Source organism: Tenrec ecaudatus, chromosome 9, assembly GCF_050624435.1.
Source record: "Tenrec ecaudatus isolate mTenEca1 chromosome 9, mTenEca1.hap1, whole genome shotgun sequence".
Taxonomy (NCBI): Eukaryota; Metazoa; Chordata; class Mammalia; order Afrosoricida; family Tenrecidae; genus Tenrec; species Tenrec ecaudatus.
Window position 1 is genome coordinate 87357679 of NC_134538.1, and position 13499 is coordinate 87371177.

Consider the following 13499-nt stretch of genomic DNA (forward strand, 5'->3'; position numbering starts at 1 on the left):
AGAACAGAAAATTTGTGCAGAAATGACCCCAAATTTGTTCACACCTCTCTGAAGCTATCTTCACCCTCAATGCAAACCCTCAGAGAATCTGTCCCATACTCCCTCATGTCTTGATCTGGACATGTGACTTGTCTCAACCAATGAGACCATAGTAAATGGAAACCGAGGAAGAAGTATATGCTCATTGGGGCTTGCCCTCTCTAGCTCCCCTTAGAGTCTATATGTGCGCAGCCCAGGCTAGCCAGCTGGATGATGAGCGGCATGTCTCTCTGCTGCCCCTCTCAGCAGTCAGATACCGTGTGACGCTCAGCCTCTTAGAATGGCTGCAGATAGAGAGACTAGCCAAGAGCAGTCTCAACTCCCACCCTGACGAACCCAGTGCAAATACTCCAACCCATAGAATCGGGACCTGCACAAGTGATTGCCTTAAGCCACTAGGTTTGCAGGTGCTTCGCTTTGGCAGTAGAGAGCTGATCAGGAAACTGGCAGCTAAAAGTGGGTGGTGCCATAATAAAATCTGAAAATATGTGGTATTGGCTTTGGCACAGGATGGCATGTGGAGGCTGGAAAAGCTGCACGGAGACTATGGGAAAATTGGGAACATGCTGTTAGCAGAGGCTGCAAAAGTGGTCAGAAAACTCCTATCGCACATTAGAAAAATAGTGACTGGGGTTAGATAGTTAGTCATGGAGCAACTGGAAAAGGTTTGACTAAAAAGAACGTTCGCAGAAAGTTATCTCTGTCATTTTGCCTATGACAAGGTACTGGAAAAGAAAGATAAACTAACGAAAATTCTGTTTGGAAGTAGAACTTTGAGGGATCATACAGGATCCAGTACATGCTGGATAGGAAATATTCTGCGTGTGGTCTCTGATCTTCAATTCGAAGGCAGGAAAAATTCTTGATGTAAGAAATGACCTCAGAGTAAAGGTCAAACCAAGTGTGGCTATTAAGTCTCTTGGTTAAAAACTCTGATTGCTTTAAGATTTTGATGGTATAGATCTTTTCAGTTTGACAAAAACAGCTTGTAGTAAACACCTTAAAGAAATTTTCTCCAGAAGCCAGATATACTCCAAATAAAAAGAAATTTATCTCAAAAAAGATTGTGGCTGCTAAAGTGAACCTCAACCCATAGGAAGCTTTCAAAATGTGTAAGTCAATTATCTTAACAAAAGCACCATAATCTTGGGATAAACAAAACCTAGTAAATTCAAAATAAAAGAGCTCATTGCCTCCTTAACCTTGTATAAGAAGGAACCTATAAAAAAACCCAAAAAAACTCACAGTTCACTTCCATGGTGCCAGTTCTGACTAACAGTGACCCTACAGGACTACTCTGGCCTATACAACTTTTAAACCCTTATAGAACAGAGGAGAACTGCTCATTAGGGCAGACTAGCCCTTTAAGAGAGCTGAAAGCCTCATCTTTCTTGCAAGGAGTGGCTGCTTAGTTTGAACCAACAACTTTGTGGTGATTACCCCAATGTTTAACCTTCAGCACTGCCAGGAACGGTGATGAAGAGATTCAGCTTCACACACAAGCCATTTCTTTTTTTTTAATATCATTTTATTGGGGGTTCATACAATTCTTATCACAAACCATACATATATCCATTGTGTCAAGAACATATGTTGCCGTCATCATTCTCAAAACATTTGCCTTCTACTTGAGCCCTTAATATCTGCTGCTCATTTTCCCCCTCTGTCCCCACTTCCCCCTTCCTCATGAACCCTTCTTCATTCATAACTTATTCTTTTGTCCAATATCTTCCCCCGCCCTCTTCTCTGCTGTCCCTCCCCCAGGGAGGGGGCTATATGTAGATTCTTGTAATCAGTTCCCCCTTTCTACCCCACATTCTCTCCACCCTCCAGGCATCGCCACTCTCACCACTGGTCCTGGAGGAGCCATCTGTCCTGGATTCCCTGTGTTTCCAATTGCTATCTGTACCTATGTACAGCCTCTGCTCTAGCCAGATTTGTAAGGTAGAATTGGGATCATGATAGTGTGGAGGGGCAGGCAGGAAGCATTTAAAAACTAGAGGAAAGTTATATGTTACATCGTTGCTACCCTGCATACGGACTGGTTCATCTCCTCCCCATAACCCTTCAGTAAGAGGTGTCCAGTTGGCTACCAATGGGCTTTGAGTCTCCACTCTGCACTCACCCACATTTTCAATGATATGATTTTTTTGTTCCTTGATGCTTGATACCCGATCCCTTCGACAGCTCGTGATCACACAGGCTGGTGTGTTTTTTCCATGTGGGCTTTGTTGCTTCTGAACTAGATGGCCACTTATTTATCTTCGAGCCTTTAAGATCCCAGATGCTATATCTTTTGATAGCTGGGCACCACCAGCTTTCTTCACCACATTTGCTTATGCACACGTTTGTCTTCATTGATCGTATCAGGGAGGTGGGCACCCATTGATATGATTTTTAGTTCTTTCATGTCTGATAACTGGTCCCTTCTGCACCTTGTGGTCAGACAACACACACAGCCATTTCTAATAAAAAGGAGATGACTTCTCAATGGGCAGAGCCTAGTACCATGAAGAAAAATGGATTAGGGAACCACGCCCAGAGAGCAGTAGAAAACTAGATTGGAGAGATGCCCATTGAGCAGAATTTCAACCTATTCAAGGATTCTGGAAACTTAGATCTGGTTGGACTTCAAGATTTCTGTGGGTGGGGACTGCTATAGGACTCCCATGCTTGTCCTTTGAAAATGGAAGTGTCCGTTATAGTTATGTCTGTCTCTCATCACTTGATCATATAACATGTCTTTTTTGTGCATTTGGATCAAGAGGAGTTACACCCAAAGTTGCTTCCAGACATAATTATAATTCAAGAACAAGTATTTCTGAACTTCCCACCTCATGTTGTGATTGGATGGGGATTACAGGCTCTTGGAAGGAAATAAAGTATATAGGTGGGAGGAATATGAATCATAAGAGCCAAGGACCTTCAGTAGCGTATGGAAGTAAGAGAAACTAATTGTTCACAAATGTCGGTATCTATTCCCTGTGTAAGTCTTCCCTCGCACACTGGCCTTGGCCATTTGACTTGCTAAAAGCCAAGGAAACATAGCAAACTGATCTTAATGGTACCTTGAAAGGTGTTCACATTCTAGGGCTTGCCTTTACTGGTTGCTTTTAAAACTCCTGTCACCACCAGCATGTGAGAAAGCATAGGCTAGTCTGCTGGATGATGAGAGACACGTGACTCAGTCACCTCTGTGCCCCACTCAATAGCCAGTCAGTTCCCAGAAACGGAACCAAGCTGATGTGTGAATGAATCTAGTAAAGGACCACCCAGCCATACCAAATTCTCAACCACCAAAATTACTAAATAAATGAGCAGAATTGCTAAATTCCAAATTTGGAGTGCTTAATAAAGTAGCAAAGAATAATGTTCTAGTGTGGGGGTCAGTATTCTACAAAAGCTTGTGGGCAGAAATCCATCCCACTTCCTGTTTGTGCACAGTTTGGGAGGGAAGAATATGCTTTACAATGATAAATGGCTATTTAAAAAAATGCTACTTCATGACATGTAAAATTGACCCCATCCTCAAATATTGGTCCATAAGTACTTTTTCTTGGCATATAGCCACCCCCATGCATGCTGTATACAGCTATTTTTATGCTACAACGTTGAACTATAACAGAGGCAACAGAGATTGTATAGCCTACAAAGCCCAACATATTTATAGTCTGAGACTTTACCAAAAAAAACAAAAACAAAAAAAACACCATGGAAGCTTCCTGTTCTAGCCAGAGTTCACAATTGTTTATATGTGGTGAAAAATTCATTGCCAAAATCTAGCATTAAGGAGGAGAGTGGGTGTGCCAGGTCTTGGAATCTGAGCCCATAAGCTTTAGGCCATCATCGATACCTACATGTAATGATTACTGAGATTCTACCTAGAGAGCCAAAGAATGCACTGTGAATGATCAAGGACCTTGAGCCTTGAGTGAAAAACTGTGTGTGTCGGGGGGTGGATGTACAAAAGGAAACAAATGAGCAAATTGGAGCTGAGCAAATCATCAGAGAAGCAGGATTACACAAAGAAAAATAATGCATCTGCACTGGAAGATGGCTAATGAACAATCTTCAGTAGGTAGGTAGATGACTCAACCTTGCTTGCTGAAAGTGAGGAAGACTTGAAGTACTTGCTGGTACATCTTCCCGACACAATTGCTGAAGACAAATGGGTGCATAAGCAAATGTGGTGAAGAAAGCTGATGGTACCCGACTATCAAAAGATATAGCGTCTGGGGTCTTAAAGGCTTGAAGGTAAACAAGTGGCCATCTAGCTGAGAAGCAACAAAGCCCACATGGAAGAAGCACACCAGCCTATGTGACCACAAGGTGCCGAAGGGATCAGGTATCAGGCATCAAGGAACAAAAAATTCATGTCATTGTAAATGAGAGGGAGTGCACAGTGGAGACCCAAAGCCTATCTGTAGGTAACAGGACATCCCCTTACAGAAGGGTCGCAGGGAGGACATGAGCCAGTCAGGGTGCACTTTAGCAATAATGAAACATACAACTTTCCTTTAGCTCTTGAATACTTCCCCCCACTATCATGATCCCAATTCCACCTTACTAAGTGGGCTAGACCAGAGGATGTACACTGGTACATATAGGAACCAGAAACACAGGAATCCAGGACAGATGATCCCTTAAGGACCAGTGGTTACAGTGGCAGTACCATAAGGGTGGAGGGAAGGTGAGGTAGAAAGGGGGAACCGATTATAAGGATCTATGTATAACCTCCTCCCAGGGAAATGGACAACAGAAAAGTGGGTAAAGGGAGATATTGGACAGTGTAAGACATGACAAAATAATTATAAATTATCAAGAGTTCAAGAGGGTGGGAGTGCGGGGAGAGGGGAAGAAAATGAGTCACTGATACCAAGGGCTTAAGTGGACGGCAAGTGTTTTGAGAATGATGAGGACAACGAATGTATGTATGGATTGTGATAAGAGTTGTATGAGCCCCCCAATAAAATGATTTAACAACAACAAAAAATACTTGCTGATAAAGATCAAGGATTGCAGCCTTCAATATGGATTACAACTCAATGTAAATTTTAAAAAAATCCTCACAACTGGACCAATAGGCAATAACTTGATCTATGGAGAAAAGATTGAACTTTTCAAGATTTTGTCTTGCTTGCAGCCATAGTCAATGCTCATGAATCAGCAGTTAAGGACTTAAACAATGCATTGCATTAAGTAAACCTACTGCACAGGACCTCTTTAAAATGTTGAAAAGGATATTCCTTTGAGGACTACAGTAAGTCTGATTTAAGTCATGGTATTTTCAATTGCCTCATATGCTTGTAAAAGTTGGACTTTGAGTAATGAAGACCAAAGGGAAAAATGATGCATTTGAACTATGATGTTGTCAAAAATAGTAAAAGTACCATGGACTTCTAAGATAACAAAGAAATCTGTCTTGGAAGAAGTGCAGCCAGACACTCTTTTGAGGCAGAGTTGGTAAGACTGTCTCACGTCCTTTGCACATGTTGTCAGGACATACTGGCCCCTGGAGAAGAACATTGTGCTCCGTAAAGTAGAGGGATAGCAACAAAGACCCTTGGAAAGATGGATCGGTACAATAGCTGCAACAATAGGCTCAAACATAGGAACAATTGTGAGGATGGCCCAGGACTGGGCAGTGTTTTGTTCTGTTGTTCATAGGATCACTATGAGTTGGAACCAACTCAGTGACACCCAAAAACAATAGCAACATCATAGCAAAGAGCTGCAACCCCATATTGCCTTCTAGAGCCCCACTGCTTATTTAACCAAAACTTTGAAAGGTAGCTGGCTCAGTTCCTGTCACACCCACTGGCCCTCTAAAGCCAGCCTTATGCATGCATCCAGAATCAAAAGTAAGCACAAATTCTCCAAAACACACTGACTGGTGATTGAATTTTACCTGCAATTTTTATGGGGAGACTGAGAAAAGCGGTACATAATGGATATTACAACAAATCTTTAACAAGTTTTCCCTTCCTGCACCTGATCTCTTTCAGCGTTTTTTGGAATGCTACAGGTTGTCTTCCTCCTTCCTGTCACTGGAGTCTTCCTCCTTTCTCTCCTCAAACACTCCCCTCTTACCGTGTCTCTGTCCCTGTCTTCTTCTAGACATTTCTCCATTGTGTCTATGTGTCTGTCCCTCCACACACCAAGAATGAGAACTCTTTCGGGGATGATCGGGCCCCTTGCCCACTGCCGTTGCTTTGATGCTGACACCCATGACCCGATAGGAAAGAGCACCACTGCTCCCAGCGTTTCTGAGACTGAAACTCTTTACCCCACTAGACAGTCTCATCTTTCCCCTTTGAGCAGCGGTCTTGTGGGTTCAAACTGTTGAGTTGGAGGGTAGTGGTCCAGTGCTTGTTAACTCACACTGACACAACTGCTCCTTCCAACTCAACTGCAAACTCACTGCCATCCACTTGATTCTGACTCATAGCAGCCCTGCAGGACAGGGTAGAATGATCCCTGTGGGTTTCAGAGACTGTAACTCTTTAAGAGAGCAGAAAGCCTCACCTTTCTCTCCAGAAGCCGTTACTGTATTTGAACCACCAACCTTAGGGTTAGGAGCTGGACACATTACTCACTATGCCAACAGATCTCCTTAGAGAACCTATAATGGAAGAAGGTATGAATTACTAATAACCATTTAACACATTCAGGTGATAAAAGTATAATAGTGGGTGATTTCATTTTGAGATGTGTAAAGGGGGGGTAAATTATAACGCCTGTTACAGAAAGAGACTAAAACTGAAATGTAAATAGAAAGTAGAAAGGAACTTCAAAAATTTTGTGGAAAATTAAAGGAAAAGATCATGGAGTTTTCCCAGAAACACTTTTAAGTCTCCTCATATTTTCTATGAATATTTCCTTTTTATTTACATTGCAGCTACTACTATGAAGATTACATACATGTGTCCCATATTTGGTTCATCATTTGTGGGTTTCAATTTTATGACATCTGTAACATGAAGGGGAAATTCCAAATAAACTAAAAGAAAGCAGTCGAACATTTCAAGACAACCTAGCCATCTAAAATGCTTACCACAGAGTGTGTTTTTCTACAGTATCTCTCTTTGTCAAGTTCTTCCACGGTAAAATTAGTAAAAAATTCTCCAGTGGTGGAGTGGAATAAAAGGCCTAAATTGCTTCAGTACAATTCAGCAAGGGTCCATTGCACTTACTGGAGTATACTTCTACCTACAAACATGTGCTGCTGCTAAATGATGCACTTACCATGCACCCCACGGGTGAAAGCGCTTAAGCTGAAATGCTCCCTCTCTGCTTTCTCAGAGAGGCAGAATGCGAAAGCAAAGTGGGTCCTTGTCCCTAAGACTAAAATGACCAGGTATGGCTGCTGCCTGAGTTTAGCTTGTCCTTGATATGCCTTACCATAGCATCAGGTTAAATATATATATATCTATACACACACACACACATTCAGATGGTCATTGTCCCTGGCCTATTTTCTACACAAAGAACTAAAGATCAAAGCGGACTATATTTTTACACACACACACACAAATGAACTATTCAGAATTGTATTATCCTTTAGAGTATATGTTAAATGGAAGTCTCACAAGACATCTTGCATGCACGTGTGCATTATTTTATCATAGGCTCTAAAAAGTATCAACTGAAAAACTAAATCCATGGTAGCTTTTCCATTATTCTCCTATCTATGAAAGGCCTAATATAACATGCTCTTTCCCTATGGACTGTCTTTAATGGGCAATCAGAGGTGCATTATTCTATGTTCAATAACATGTGTATAAGATAATGTGGAAGGGCCTTGATATTCTAGAATATTGGTCTCCAAATTTTCTGTATAGCCCAAACCAACCATATAAAAGTGCTCAAGGATGAATTGTAAATAGTCATACAAATATATTTACTTTTCAATTATACACATGTACTATCATACTAATAAATTGTGCACATTGAAAATGCAAGAATAAGATGATTTACAGAAACTAATGAACCAGGCGATATTTTTTTAAATCTTATTGTAAAAGGGTGTATTTACTGTATAAGGGTAAACTAAGTTCTTTAAAAATCATTAATTCAATTAATGAATATTTAGGTATGATTTCATGTTTTTACATATCTTATTTTAAACATCTTGTGGCAGCTATTTGAAGTTCTAATTTCTAGGTTCAGTTTCTTTTGATACATGGCTTTAATGATAGCTAAAAAAAGATCTCTAACAAAGATATGGAGAACCCAAATGCAGAAACTGTATTATTTGACTGAACTCAATCAATCATGATGCTCATTTATCATTGTCATCCAACAATTATATGATAGTCTTTCTTGAAGTTCAGCCAGTAAGTGTTCATCTTCCGTTATGTCCAACAGTTGTTGCAACTAGCTGCAAACTATCCAGCTACATGGAAGCCTTCAGTTTAGAAGATTTAAGAGCAGGTTTTTGAATTCTGCTTCCAAATAGCATAACTGTGTCAAAGTAAGCGTTTATTTTCTCATATCATTTCTGTAAAGTTATGTAACAAACACACCTCCCAGTATCTAGTTTTTAAATATTCCTGAAAGATACTGATTGTTCCGATCAGGAGCATAATGCATGGATCCTAATGATATGGGCACAAAATGGGTAAAAAACTCAAATTCCTAAGAGGTGCAGACCTCCTGAGCCAGTTGAGACTGGAGACTCTCCAAGACTATCACCCTTGGATATATTTTTAAACCTTGAAACACAACTTTCATGAGGTCATCTTTCAGCTAAATAAGCAGATTGGCTCATAAAACAAACACTATGATCCATGAGCACTGTGGTAGTTACATAATCTGTTATCAATTTGAGGCTTAAGAGTGAAGGGGCGGGGTTTAGCCTGTCCATCAGATGACCTCATTTGGAGGTACTAATAAGATAAATAGCTCGTTGAAGATGGGACATATGCTGACTCCCAGGGAGACGCTGCAGTTGACAAGCCACATGGAGACAGGCTTATGGCAGCCAGAGCCTCAGAGCTGGAGAAGCCACTTGGAGAGCCCTGCCAGCGCTGAGATGCTCACAATGCCACTGGATCCACAAGACTTCCCACCCACTGGTCTGTGATCTTCCTACATTCGGCATCATTGCATGTGTTTCATGAGTCTGAAGAGGACTTTATAGATTGATATTGGACACATGGGCTACTATCGGACTTCTGGACTTGATCTGAACTGGGATGTTTTCTTAATGTATACTTACTCTTCATATAAAGCTCTGTCTTACACACACATGTGTGTTTATGAATTTGTTTCTGTATTCTCCCGGGACTAACACAAATACTGTGCTCCTTTTCAAAATTATCTACATGAATGAGACGACATGGTCACATTTACTCAAAGACAAATGAGAAGACAAGGGGACAGAAATACTAGATCAATGGAAACAGAACAATCTGAATGAAATCACGGGAAAGCTGACAAACTGTGAAACCTCTAACCAATGTCACTGAACAACAAATTGTTACATGGAACTCAATGTGCTGGAGAAGTTTGTGAAATGGTACAATCAAATATTTCATTTGTAAAATTATCCTTTCCATAATATTATGAAAAGTGCCTCTATTTTGTGAGTACAGGTAAGTGAATGTATATTTGAGTGTCTGTGAGTTTCCTGCTCAGGAGCAAACTACTAATAGTTATTTATCATAGAAAAGCCAGCAACCTGGAACCGTGTGTTTCGTGAAAGAAAATTCATCCTCATATTTAATAAAACCACGTCTTTTCCAAATCACTGCTAAATTTCTTCATTGCCCAGGAAATGTCCGTGATCACTCGTCATCTTTTTACTAAATGCTGTGGAAATGATACTATTTAAGGATTTGAAAACGTTGCCCTGGAGTGAGTTCTGGCTCATGTGACCTCCCGGCGACAGACTGGGACTGTGCCATAGGTTTCCTGATGGAAGCACAGGCCCGTTGTCTGCCAAGCGACTAAACTCACTGCCACCAAGTTGATCCTGACTCCTATCAAACCTGTCGGAAACCTCAGGTTTCCAAGGCTGGAAATCTTTATGGGAGCAAACAGCCTCCTCCTCCCACAGAGCAGGTGGTTGGTTAAGCCCAGCGTGTAGCTCCTGATACCAGCAGCAAGCCACGGGGTGCTTTCAAATCACCAGACTTTGGGTTCTTAGTCCGCACAAACCATTTGGGATATCCAAGAGCCTTGCTATTTAAGAGAACACACCATAATCCATAAATCTACTTAGGATAGACATGGGAAAAATTCAGTGCTTGGGAGAAGAATTAAAGCAGAGTGTTAACTGCTCCAGTGTTACATTCCTTCTAATCAAAGGATATTATGCCCCATAAATCTAATTACCATCTATAAGGATATTAATAATAGTCCCACTTAAATTCTAATTTTTCAGACTAAACAAATTTGTAAGTTGACATCCTAATACTTTCTTCATCCTTAACAAATTTCTTGAGCACTTTCTGGTCTTATCAGTGACTCTGAAAGTACTGCATGGATTATGCCAGAAGCTTGCTTAAAATGCTGATTCCTTGTCTCTTCCAAATCTATTGAGTCAGAACTGCTAGAAGATGCCAAGGTATTGGTAACCAGCAGGTGGTTTCACTCATTCACTGCTGCACTGCCCACCACCCCAAAACATACCCCCAAATCAAGCCCTGTGTCATCACTTCTCAGAGATCCTGCAGAGCAGAGGAGAACAGCCCCTGTAGGCTTGACAAGGGAAACCTACTGCCACTGTGTCACTCAATCTTGTTAAGGGCCTTTCCCTCTTGGTTGACCATCTACTTTACCAAGCGGGATGTCCTTCTCCAAGTAATCATCTCTCTTGACAACACGTCTGAAGTATGTATGCCAAAATTTTAATCACAGCCCCACCACTTAATCTCCACAAGACCCTTGCAAGTTAATTTATCTCCAAAGATCTGCTTCTTGATTATTGATATGACTCAGTATTTAACATTTAACAGATATTTCTCTTTTACAATTTTGTATTTCTGTTTTTCTAAATAGAAGTTATCCAAGTATGACTTGCACATGAATCTCCAAAGCACAGTTTGACCAACATCAGTAAGGTCCTGCCTGTAAGTTACTAATCTATTCTGACTTCACAACAGGAGAACTTTCCATAAGTCAGTGTCCACACCAGAAAAGGGCATGATACTTTAAAGCAAGGGATAACAGAGCATTGACAGTAACATGAAAACACACCAAAGTCTAGTATGAGATTTGAAAAGCATTGTCTAGGTAGGGGTTCCAGTGAATCTTAGCTAAAATAACCAGAATCTTCCATTTTATTAGCTTTGTGCTAACTGAAAAGTCATTTGACTACATGTGATTTTACACATCTGTCAACTAAATCAAAGTTCCAAATGAGAAATCTGGCACATAGAAATGTTATGGGGATTTGTGAGTCCCGCTGGAGAATTTTGGGTTCATAAACCAATGAATAGATTACTATGACACATAAGTAGAGTGTTTTCATCTGTGACAGCGATAATCTTGCTCTGGTACTCTTTGTGCCATGTTAAGGAAAACTGTCCTCACATGGACTTTGTCACATGTTAAAAGATGAAGGAGGGCATTAAAGATGAAGCAGATCTGTAGGCTAAAGCACAGACGGGGGTCACAGAGCCCCGAAGCCCAATTCTGCAATACCACTTCATGAACTATTCGAATTAGTACACTCTTGCCAGTGCTCTTGCAAACATGTCACATTACAAAGCACTTGGACCTTCAAGATCTCACTTATTCACCAAGCCGTAAGGACAATACTCCTGCTCAGAGCAGCACAGAGAGGACCAGAGGGCCAGCCCCACCATGAGACATGTTATCCCTCACTGACCACAGCGCTTTGAGGGGCAACACTAGAGGCACAGTGTGGGGATTGTGCCCGACCTGACCCCACTGAAGCACTAAGGGCGTGCAACAGAGCAACAAGGGGAGCAGAGCAATGAAGTCTCTGGGAAATACCAGAAATAGACTCTGGGGCCAGGGCATGGCACCCCATCAGACTCAACAGAAAAACATTCCTATAGGTCAACAAACAAACAGACCTTGAACTATTTATAGGCTTTTCTTTTTTCTGTGTCATTGGTTTTTTTTGGTTGTTGTTTTGTTTTGCTCTGCCTTGTTTCTGTGCTTATTACTGTCTCTGCAAATCTATCTAGATAAGATGGGCAGATGAACAATCCAGAGGAGAAAACAATGGGACCGATGCTTCCAAGGCTTCCAGGAGACAGAGGAGAGGGTAAGGTGGGAGAAAGAAAATGGGTATTAATAAACCCAGGGACAAGGGAACAACAAGTGATCAAAAATGGGTGGTGAGGAGGGTGTAGGATACGTGGTAGGGCTTTATCAAGGGCAATGTAGCCAACAGGAATTACTGAAACCCAAATGAAGATTGAACATGACAGTGGGACAAGAGGAAAGGAAAAGGAAATAAAGGAAAGAACTAGGAGACAAGGGGCATTTATAGAGGTCGAAATACAGACACGAACATATGTAAATATATTGATATATAATGATAGGGAAATAGATCTATGTACATATATTTATAGTATTAAGGTAGCAGACAGACATTGGGCATCTACTCAAGTTCTCCCTCAATGAAAGAACACTTTGTTGTACTAGCCCGGCATTCCATGATGCTCGCCTTCCGGACACGGTCACTGAAGTCAAAATAGGTGCTTAAGCAAATGAAGAAATGAAGAAAGCTGATAATACCTGGCTATCAAAAGATGCAGTGTCTGGGGTCTTAAAGGTTTGAAGATAAACAAGCAGCCATCTAGCTGAGAAGCAACAAAATTCACATGAACGAAGTGCACCAGCCTGTGTGATCATGAGGTTTCGATAAGATCAGGTATCAAAGACCCAGAACAAAAAGTCATGAATGAGGGGGAGTGGAGTGGACACCCAAAGCTCATCTGTAGACAATTGAACATTCCTTTACAGAAGGGTCAGAAGGAAGAGATGAGCCAGTCAGGGTGCATACAACTTTCCTCTAGTTCTTTAATGCTTCCTGCCCCCCTCCCCACTACTCCCCCACTATCATAACCCCAATTCTACCTTCAAATCCGGCTAGACCAGAGCATGTACATGGGTATAGATAAGAGCTGGAAACATAGGGGATCCAGGACAGATAACCCCATCAGGACCAATACTGAGAGTAGCAATACCAGGAGGATAAGGGGAAGGTGAGGGGAGAAAGGGAAAACTAATCACAATTATCTACATATAACCCCCTTCCCAGGGGGACAGACAACAGAAAAGTGGGTGAAGGGAGACATTTGGTCAGTATAAAACATAAAAGAATAATTTACAAATTATCAAGGGTTCATGAGGAAGGGAAGATGTGGGAGGGAGGGGGAAAATGAGCTGATACCAAGGTCTCAAGTGGAAAGAAAATGTTTTGAGAATGATGATGGCAACATGTACAAATGTGCTTGACACAATGGATGGATGGATGG

The 13499-nt window shown here is 41.3% G+C and overlaps 1 long non-coding RNA gene across 2 annotated transcripts in view; it reads left to right on the plus strand.

The window, feature by feature from the left end:
* Positions 1-13499, plus strand: part of LOC142456433 (uncharacterized) — a 57268-nt gene that overhangs the window by 32677 nt on the left and 11092 nt on the right. For both annotated transcript variants that reach the window (XR_012786071.1, XR_012786072.1), the window contains exon 2: positions 12201-12280. This is a non-coding gene — a long non-coding RNA (uncharacterized LOC142456433). The remainder of the gene's footprint in view (positions 1-12200; positions 12281-13499) is intronic.